Below are 10,829 nucleotides of genomic sequence, written 5' to 3'. Positions count from 1 at the left end.
AGCCGTTGGGGACGCCAAGCTGGAGCCCCGGGCTCTTTTCCCTGTGGGTCTCATAAAGCAGAGATTCCTCAAACCAACAGAACCGGGCACAATAACCCTCTCGCCCGCACCCCGCCGCCTCCCCCGTGAACCCCGAGGCGGCTCCAGGTGGAACCTGCTGGACGGACCGCGGGGTCCAGGAATCTGGAGTGTGGGCTCGGGACACTCTCCACCGTTCGGGCCCCGGGTCTCAACACCCCAGTCACCTCTTCTGGCTCCTTCACTACACAGCGGGGCCCGTGGGGAGGGAGGGGCCGGGGGACCCCTCGGCGCACCACTGTCCTCGAGGGGTCCCCACTGCTGAAGCGCAGGCAGGGCGCGCTGCGGCAGGAACGGCCCGGAGTGCGAACCCCCTCCCGTGAGCCTCCTGCTCGCGGCCCGCCCTGTGCCCACCCAGTGGCCCCGCCGGGCGACAGCGACGGCGCCCTCCCTCGCGCGTCCCAGACCGCGCGGCCTCGCTCCGCTCCGGAAGCCGACACGCGCTTGCCCCGGTGCCAGCGCGGGGCTCACCGGCGGCGTGGGGTCGGGGGAGTGAGGGGAAAACGCGTTTTCCTTCTGCACGAGGCGTGGAGACGCGAGCCGCGGCCAGTCACCGCGCTCTCTGCAGGCTTGTTTACCAGTTTTAAGTCATTATTATGCAGGAAACATTGTTTCGTCCAAATGAAAGCAAATGCAAAAGAACGCCTGATCCCAAACGGTGTATGACTGGATTCATTAACGTACCTGAGGACTCCGAAGAAGCTGAATTTTTTTAATGTTTTGGGTACGCAGACCCCGTATAACTTTGCTCCTGGGGTCACAAAATGGCGATTTTGGGGGAGGGTTACCTATCGTGATTAAGAAATAAAATCATCAGGAAATCGCAGCACACAATGGTGGCATTGTTATTGTAAAAAAAAACTCACTCCTACTTTCGTGCTGCTTTTCGCGCCTGATTTTTTGAAGATTTCTTGATTTTCTTTTCTGCTACCGACCTCCATTCTCTTTTATTCAAGGGCACCAATGAGGCAAATGAAAATTGGTTACGAGATTCCCTGAGGCAATTAAAGCGGCCCCTTCATCCCACTTCAATACTTTTCAACTTTCATTTTTATTTCAGAACCAGACACTTCAGGGATATGGGTACCCAGATGTAGATTGCACCCTAAATCAATTAAAGACAGGGAAAAAAATCCACGTAGTCAGCAAAGGATAAACCACTGACAAAAACTGTGGCTGCTTTTTCAAAGCAGGGAAGGGTAAGCACTCCAACACAGTCATGTAAATCTCACGATCAACACACGGTTTCTCTCTACATTGTTAATATTTACTAAAAATATTGGCAAAAATAAGCCTTTGGTCACACTAACTATAGATGTTATTTCATTCCTGAACTTTTGTTTAAGCCATGAATTTCATCACTCTACAGGTCGAGTTTTGCCTTCAAAGGGACTTTGAAATTCTTTAACATAAATGAAGCTGATTGGTTAATTGTAAAATATTTAGATGCTATTCCATTTGTCTAATGACACAGCACAAATTAGGAATATAAAATATCAATTGAAAAGTTTCTGGCTCATTTTCTGCATATTCCTAAGTATTACTTCACAAAAATGATTGCAGAAAAGTTGAAAAAGAATATGTGTACTATTATTTTCTTTATATTTAGGACATGTGATTATTTAAATCTTGTTGCACTAGTCATACCAAGAAAAACGTTCAATTTGTTCATACCTATTTCATGTTTATGTTATCACTTCCCACTGGGAAAAGGAAATGAACTAAAGAAGATACAAGATAGACCATTATGCTTTCTTAATATAGAGACTCTCTAATGAACTATTAATCATACTAGCTTAACAGAAAAGCAGGAGGAGAAAAAAGAGGCCAGAACCAAATATTTGAAGAATTTGTACAATCTCTTTACTGGAGCCTTTAAACCAAAACTTGTTTTTTCTTAGACTATATAAGATAGTATTTTTTCATCAGCCTTCTAAGGTCACAAAAAATCTAAATACATTCTCTCTTTTATTTTTTTACCTTTTTTCCTTATCTTCTATCCCCAATTAAGGAACTTATGGCTAATGTATTGCGAGTCCAATGACCTCAGTTACTGCTTCAGCACTAATTATCTGTCTGTCCTCTGAAAGTCCAGTGATCTCTCTGAACCGTTCTTTCCTCTTGGGTAAAAGTGAGGGGATTGGACTAGATGTTCTACGAGGTCCTTTCAGACTCTAAACAGTGCTGAGCAATCTACCCCACCCCAAAGCCATAAATTGCTTTATATGGTATTCTGCCAATCTGGTATAGCAATCACATTCTGAGGTCACAGAGGATAAAAAAAAATAATAGTAATAAGTAAAGGAATCTGTAGGGAAAGGGTGTTAGGGCCTTGTTTGCCTTACTGCCTGCCCTTCAGTGAAAGTATTGTTCAGGTCATATTTCTGCCTTCTTTTGATTATTATTGTGTTTTTGTACTTGTGTATGGATTTTTCATTGCCCATAAAATAGTGGGGGCTCTGGTGAGAGTATTCTGGCAGTCCTTCTGCTAAAAGCCTGGGGTTATTGGGATGGCTGTGAAAACAGCTAGAGTTCTTACTGAGTGGAGTGATGTGTATGGGTTCACAAAATATCACCACCTAACAGAGCACTTTCTCATACATTTCTAGAAATTTCAGAAACACACTATTGCAATTGACTCTTGTACAATTTGAAGAAATTTCAAGCTTCCTTGACAACAAGAGAAAAAAAGAATAGGGTGCAGGGTACATTTTTAAAAGTACATGATGTGTGAACTCTGCTAGGACATTTATTGAAACAACAGCCGACACGGTTTGCTTGTGGATGTGCCAGTTTGGACTAACGGCTTCTTTCTTCACTGAGAAGAATATCCTGACAAAAACCACTCCCAACTTCTGCAGCAGCTACTGGCTTATACATTTGGATGCACGGTGTCACATCCTTTACCGGTGAATCTTATTACTGTGTATTAGACATAATACTTTAGATTTTGTGGACCCATTTCTGGACATTTTGAGAGCTGCAGTCCAGAGAGTTTAAATGACAGAGGCCTTTTAAAGGACAGAGTTATGGAGCAGGGCCAGGCTCTCAGGCCCTATTAAAGACAGCAAAAAGGAGACAGAGGATTTATTTAGTACCTACTTTGTTCCAGACACTATTCCAGGTATTTTTTACATATAACATTTCATAACTCCTAGTCTATATTATGTGTAACATCCCTTTTAAATGGCTTAAAAATATGTTTTAAATGTATATTCCTTTACACATAAAGCTGAGTCCTCATCCACTGTCACTGTCATTGAAACACAGGTTGTGTCTTGGTTTTTTCTTGTGGAACTTGAGTTGTCTGGAACCATTTACACTTTCTAATTTAACCCCCTTATGATCTGAGGGTATCTACGGACAAAAACACCCAAACATAGACACACGCACACACACAAATCAGCTGGGTGTGGTGGCTCACACCTGTAATACCAGCACTTTGGGAGACTGAGGAGGAGGAGACCAGCCTGAGCAACATATCCAGATCTTGTCTCTACAAAAAATAAAAAAATTGCTGGGCATGGTTGGCATGCACCTGTAGCCCCAACTCCTCAGGAGGCTGAGGCAAGAGGATTGCCTGAGCCCAGGCAGTTGAGACTGCAGTGAACTATGATCATGCCACTGCCCTCCAGCCTGGGTAACAGAGCAAGACCATGTCTCAAAAAACAAATGAACAAACAATAAACACAGTGCAGGTCAGGGCTGTGGGTCTGTGACCCTAGAGCAGTATTTCCTCTATGAGTGATAACCAGTCTGAATGAGGTTGAATTTGACACAGTGTAAAAGCATTAAGAGCCCCATTGAACTTGTATTGCAAAATAGACTAAAGAGACTAAAACAAGCAACCAGAAATCCCACATCGAAAAAGCAGTTTCATGAATAAGCACAGTGGGCAATCTGTTACATTCACCCACTGCTTTAATAAGTGCCCACTATGATATACAAGAGGAGAGATATCAGTATTAGGATCTGAACTATCTTAGCTTTATTGTAGCTTCAGAATCTCCATCCTATTTATTTTCACTGTGTAAGTGGTTTTAGATGATTTCAGTACAGAATAAATCATTATTATCACGATCAAAGGAGCGATAGTTATTAGATCTACAAAGACTTGATTTGTAGTGCCATCTGCTGGAAACACACAATGACTTGCTTTCAGATTTTTTTAGACAGTTTTTGTTGTTTTAATAAACAGCGTTGAAGAATATAGGTATGGAAGAACTAGGTTCTTACTACATTTGATTACAGATGATAACTTGGAAGCTCTGGCTGTAAACAAGCTGAATTATATTCACATCAAATCACTCATGCTTTGAATGTTAGACATAAAGAGCACTTACATGTTTCTTCAAAAAGTAACATTGCTTCCATTTTTTAAAATGAGTCACTTAAACTAGTTTTTAATATAGCACTATGATTTTTTCTCATCCCTTTAAAGACATTTTTTTTACACTCATAAGTGCCTCTGAAATGAATAGCATTGTTGAATTCTTGGAGATTTTCATTTTAATTTCATACTTAGTGCGTGGGGGAAATTCAAAGATTTGTCAGGGTTTCCTAAACCAATTTCTTGAAGAGAAACTCACATAAATTAGATATAGAGAAAAATTAATCAAAAATAAAAACAAATCTCTGCTTGCATTTTTCTCATTCAACAAATATTTATTGAGGACCTGCTTTGTGCCAGGCACTGCTCTGGGATCTGAAATACAGTGGAAAAGACAGATGAGACCCTGTTCCATGGCACTTATAGTTCATCAAGGAGAGATCAACACCAAAGAAATGAATATGTAATGTGAACAATGTGGAGTACCATGGAAAAGAGTAAAGCAGGGGGAGGCACAGGAGGTGACACTGACAAGTGTGGTGTTGGGGGAGGATGACATTTTGTATGAAAGTGGGTCAGGGAAGTGGCATTTGAACAGAGAGCTCTCCAGACAGCAGGAACAATAAGTGCAAAGACCCTGATATTGTCTTGGCTCCCTTTGAAAGAAAGAATAAATTTTATGAAAATTTGATGATATTGAACACCACAGGTGTAAGCTATTAACTTCTAACTCAAGCAAGAGGTGCTAGTATTCCCAAATAGGAAACCACAACAGAGAGTGGTCAGCTCAAACACGTACGACAAATCCACGCATTCCCCAAGGGATCAAACCCAGATTCCCTGAATTTAATTAGATTCTTGGGTTGAATAAGCCACAAAGGTCACCCGGTCTACCATCTCTCTCATGCCCAACTCCTCTCTACATTATCTATATTAGTCTATTTTCACACTGTCATAAAGACATACCTGATACTGGGTAACTGATTTATAAAGGAAGGAGGTATAACTGACTCACAGTTCTGCATGGCTGGGGAGGCCTCGAGAAATTTAAAATCATGGAGGAAGGGGAAGAGGCACATCTTACGTAGTGACAGGAGAGATAGAAAGAGAGAGAGCAAGAGAAAGAGAGAGGATTGTGTGGGAAGCGAAGGGGGAAGACCGCCTTATAAAACCATCAAATCTCGTGATAACTCACTCACTGTCTCTAGAACAACCTGGGGGAAACTGCTCCCATGATCCAATCACCTCCCACCGAGTTCCCTTCTTCAGTACATGGGGATTATGGGGATTATAATTCAAGATGACATGTGGGTGGGGACACAGCCAAAGAGTATCATTATCCCTACAAATGACCATGCAGTCTGTTTCAACACCTGCTCGCTCCCTCCAGAGACAGCTCATTCCATCACTGACTCCTCTTGGCAAATTCATCCTTACACTGAACTGAAGCCACTTCTCTGTTCTGCAGTGCTTGGGTCGCTTGCATGGCAATGGCGGAAGGCAAAAGTGTCGCCCTCTTCCTATTCCTCACTAGACAGTGGCCTCTGTGATCAGGAACCCCATGTAAATGTCCATGTAAAGCTGGCTCTGTAATGGACTTGAAATGAATCCAGCCATCATCATTCATCACTCTGATCTCACCTACATAAAGACTCAAGTACAGGATGGTAGCTGTGTTTTCTCTATGTCTTTAAACCAATAGAAACAGAGTAGTTCACCCACCTGAAAGAGCCCAGTATTTAAGTGCTCTCACTCACCTTTCATTCCTTTCTTTCTTTCCTTTTTTTTTTTTTTTTTATACGGAGTCTCTCTCTTTGTTGCCCAGGCTGGAGTGCAGTGGCACTATCTTGGCTCACTGCAGCCTACGCCCCCCAGTGCTTTATTACTTTCATGAAACTTAATCTTTGTCAAACCCTAAAAGGATAGCGAATTTTAATGGCCAATACAAAAAGCAGACAATAGGACTAATAGCATATTCCTAAACAAATTGTTATAAATTCACATGAAGCCAGGCATGGTGGCTTGCATCTGTAATCCCAGCTACCTGGGAAGCTGAGGCAGGAGGATCACTTGAGCCTAGGAGTTTGAGGCTTCAGTGAGCTGTGATTATGCCACTGCACTAGGCCTGGGTGACACAGCAAGACCCCATCTCTTAAAAAAAAATTCCCATGAAATGAGCAGTTATAGAATAATACTGCAGCCCAGAGTAGTGAACAAAGGAATAAAGAATGAAGAGACCTGGATTCAAATCCCATGGTGCCCCTAAATAGATTATTTGCAAGTCAATGGATTTATCTAAACCTCAGATTGGCCATCAGCGAAATGGACAGAATAATCTATTACTGGCCAGGTGTGGTGGCTCACGCCAATAATCCCAACACTTTGGGAGGCCGAGACAGGCAGATCACGAGGTCAGGAGTTCAAGACCAGCCTGACCAGCGTAATAAAACCCCGTCTCTACCAAAATTACAAAAATTAGCTGGGCATGGTGGTGTGCGCCTGTAATCCCAGCTACTCTGGAGGCTGAGGCAGGAGAATCGCTTGAACCCGGGAGGCGGAGGTTGCAGTGAGCCTAGATCATGCCACCATACTCCAGCCTGGGTGACAGAACGAGACTTCATCTCAAAAAAAAAAAAAAACAAAAAGAAAAGAAATAACCTCTTACTTTATAGGATTGAGAGGAATTAGGAGGGTGCAATATGCCCGGTAACCAGAGCAGAGCATTGAGAGCTGGGTACTAAAAAACATTTTTTCACTCTCCCTTTAATGATAAACTAGGTTTCCAATTCTAGCCCATAGGAACAGGCTAACCTGGAATTCAGAAGGGAAGAGTCTGGCAAAAGTCTCAAGACCCAAATTGAATGTTGATTCATGTGAATTTGGACAAAGAATTTAGTCTATTTTTGTCAAAGACAGTCCCCAGGAAAAGGGACACCGATAATGATGGTTACGTAGGTGCCTTTCTACCTGGGGCATGCTGTAAGCCAGTGCTATCATCGGGGTCATTGCACGTTATTACTGCTTTATTCCAAACATCGTGCTAGACACTGGGCTTTCATGCGTGTTCTCTTGTTTCCAGCTGCTTTGGGCTCCTAGGAAGTACAGAGCTACAGAAATTTAAGGTATGGCTGGCATTTCTCGTGAGTCTTTTGTTGGCGTGTCTTTGGCTTCTAAATCAAAGGAGGAGGAGGAGGGGAAGAAAAGGAAGAGGGGGAGGATGAAGGAAGGAAAATTTGGAAAGCAAGGAAATTATTTGAGACAGAAATATCTCCATCTCTTTTTCTCTTGTCTCTAAATATATAAACCATGTTGAATGAGCCAATATTTTCCAGTTTAAAAAAATACCAGGTATTTTTTTCTTCATTCCTTTTGCCAAGTAAGAAAAAAATGTTTAGGAATTTCTTAGTAGTAAAACAATACATGTCTGGAAATTAGAACCTGAATCTGATCTACTACAGTCATTGGTACATAGAATGAGCTCCTTGATTATTTGCAGATTTAGGTCCTGGCTTTGGCATTGACCCGGATGAAACTACTACCTAGTGATGTGTCTCCTTCTCCCTTTCTGTCGATGAGAGTGATAGTACCATGTGCACACTTTTGGAAAGAAGGTATGAATGTCATTACAGTTCCACCACTTTCTTAGCTTCTTGGAAGAAAAGGGTGATGAAGATTTTATTTTCTGAAAGCAAATGTTGTTTTTGTAGCTTCTGAGTGAGTGATGGGCTCCACAAACCCATTGCTTGCACTCCTGGGTTTATTGACTTTGAGTTTTGTCATTCTGGAACAGGAGGAGACATCCTGCTGGGGGGAAGCTGCAGGGGTGGGCTGCAGATGACTTGAATAAGCAGGCTATTTTCATCAACTGAATTTTAGTGACATAAGAATCTGAGGGATGCTGGGGCTTGCCTGGAGACTCTCAAACTGGAGAACCCTGGGTGTGGAAGGAAAGATCTCAAAGCTGCTCTCACTACCAACTCTGCAGCTTTGCCAGCTTCAAAGAGCCATTGCAATGTGAACTGTGCCCAATATCCTTATATTGCTGGGTTGAGGGGGGTGAACCTCAATACAGTCATTGGCCCACTCGATCCCAGTTTTCAGCTCTGATGTTTGTTTGTAGTATGTTATACCATATTCTTTTATTGCTAGTCACCAAAGACAGATATCTTTTTTTATTGATCAATATATTTATAAACTGCCACACCAGTGACAACTAGAGCTCAGTAACAATTTCTGACCATTTCCTATTTTTTGTAGTGCATTCTAGTCTTGTTTCAGTAAATAGATGGTGGTGTCCTATTCAACAGACGCTGCAGGGTGTTTTTCAGCTCCACCTTCACACATGCACTGAATGTTTGAGTTATTACCTTTTGAGCACTGCTCCCCTCTGGACCAAGTCACCAAGCATCCCCAGAGTCAGATGAGCTCATGGCAGGCACCTTCTCACTGAGATCCCTGAGTCTACTCTCACATGCTACCCTTGGTTCACGACACAGAGGCAAGAGTGTGAGCTCTCAAAAAGTGAGTCAAATCACACCAGTCCCTGCTCCAAACTCTGCTCCCATCTGACTGGAGGCGGGGCTGAAGTCCTCAGCACAGCCTGTTGGCGTGCCCTGCCCGCTTCCTCTCCAGCTGCTTCATCTAGTAAACTTGCTCCCTGGTGCTGCTGGGGCCACTCCAGTCGAGGTCTAATGCTGTTCCTTGCACAGGTGAAGCGTGCTCCTTTCTCAGAGCCCTCGGCTACCTTCTGTGCCTGGGACACTCTTACTCAAGATGCTGGCTTGCTTATTCCTCTGTCCCCTTCAGGTTTCAGCTTCACGGATCACTCTATATTTCCAAACATTCATCCCCCAGGGCCCTATACCCTGCTCTATTTTTCTGCCTTGTACTTATCACCAGTATCATGTTGCTTTTTCCTTATCAGCTCCGTCTCTCCCACTACGAGCACCGTCAGGCCGGGCACGGTGGCTCATGCCTATAATACCAGCACTTTTGGAGGCCGTGGCGGGCGGATCACGAGATCAAGAGATCCAGACCATCCTGGCCAACATGGTGAAACCCCGTCTCTACTAAAAATTCAGCAATTAGCTGGATGTGGTGGCAGGCACCTGTAGTCCCAGCTACTTGGGAGGCTGAGGCAGGAGAATTGCTTGAACCTGGGAGGCGGAGGTTGCAGTGAGCCGAGATCACATCACTATACCCCAGCCTAGTGACAAGGGGAGACTCTGTCTCAAAAAAAAAAAAAAGAAAGAAAAGAAAAGAAAATAGCACCGTGAGAGTAGGGACTCTATCTTATTCATAGCTGTATCCACAACCCATAGAAAATGATCCAGCTCACGGTAGGTGCTTAGTAAATATTTGTTGAATAAAACAGGAAAAAAAATGCCACCCACACAAAGCCTATCTCTGAATAAGGCTGAAATGAATGTTTTGCATAAATGATGGATTTCATATAATCTACGTTTGTACATAAAACAGGAGCGTATTCAAGTGCAACACGCCTTCTGAACACTTGAGTGGGAGGAGAGGGCGTGTACTCTTGCTTAGGAAGGCTCTTGTACATGAGCATGGGAGAAACCGGTAATAATTCAGGCTCCCTCTTCCCATGGTCCCTCCCACTGTTACTTCTGTCTTCCCTAATCTTCCTGAGATAGTCTATGTTTGTCCCTATCTTGCTTTTATAATCAGAAAAACAATAATAGTAGTTCCATTTTGAAAAAAATAATTTCTGCAAGATTAAAATTAAGTCTTTAGGTGTTAAGTAAAATGGAAGGACTGAAACAATAATATAACGACTTGGATTTTCTGTTTTGTCTTGTGATAGAGCAGTGAACAGGAAATACCAAATGTGTTACCCACCTCCTTAGCAGGTAACAGCCTTTCTTTATTATTATTACATTACACTGATTTAAGTACACGCTTTTCTCCCCCGCAAGATTACAATTTTCTTTTTAAGAGACAGGGTCTTACTCTGTTGCCTAGGCTGGTCTTAAATTCCTGGGTTTAAATGCCCCTCCCGTCTCAGCTGCCCTAGTACCAGGATTACATGGCCTAGACTCCACTTTTTTTTTTTTTTTTTTTGAGACAGGGTCTCACTCTGTTACCCAGGCTGGAGTGCAGTGGTGTGATCTCTGCTTACTGCAATCTCTACCTCCTGGGTTCAATCAATTCTCCTGCCTCAGCCTCCTGAGTAGCTGGGACTGCAGACCCAAACTACCATGCCCTGCTAGTGTTTTGTATTTTTAGTAGAGACAGGATTTCATTGTGTTGGCCAGGTTCGTCTCGAACTCCTGACCTCAGGTTATCTGCCTGCTTCAGTCTCCCGAAGTGCTAGGATTACAGGTGTGAGCATGGTGCCTGGCAGACTGCACTTTCTTTCTTTCTTTCTTTCTTTCTTTCTTTCTTTCTTTCTTTCTTCTTT

The sequence above is a fragment of the Sapajus apella genome, unplaced genomic scaffold (genome assembly GCF_009761245.1).
Source record: "Sapajus apella isolate SASKATOON/1434 unplaced genomic scaffold, GSC_monkey_1.0 scaffold100, whole genome shotgun sequence".
In the NCBI taxonomy this organism is placed as follows: domain Eukaryota; kingdom Metazoa; phylum Chordata; class Mammalia; order Primates; family Cebidae; genus Sapajus; species Sapajus apella.
The sequence above is the reverse complement of the archived record's forward strand: the minus strand, read 5'-3'. Positions refer to the sequence as shown.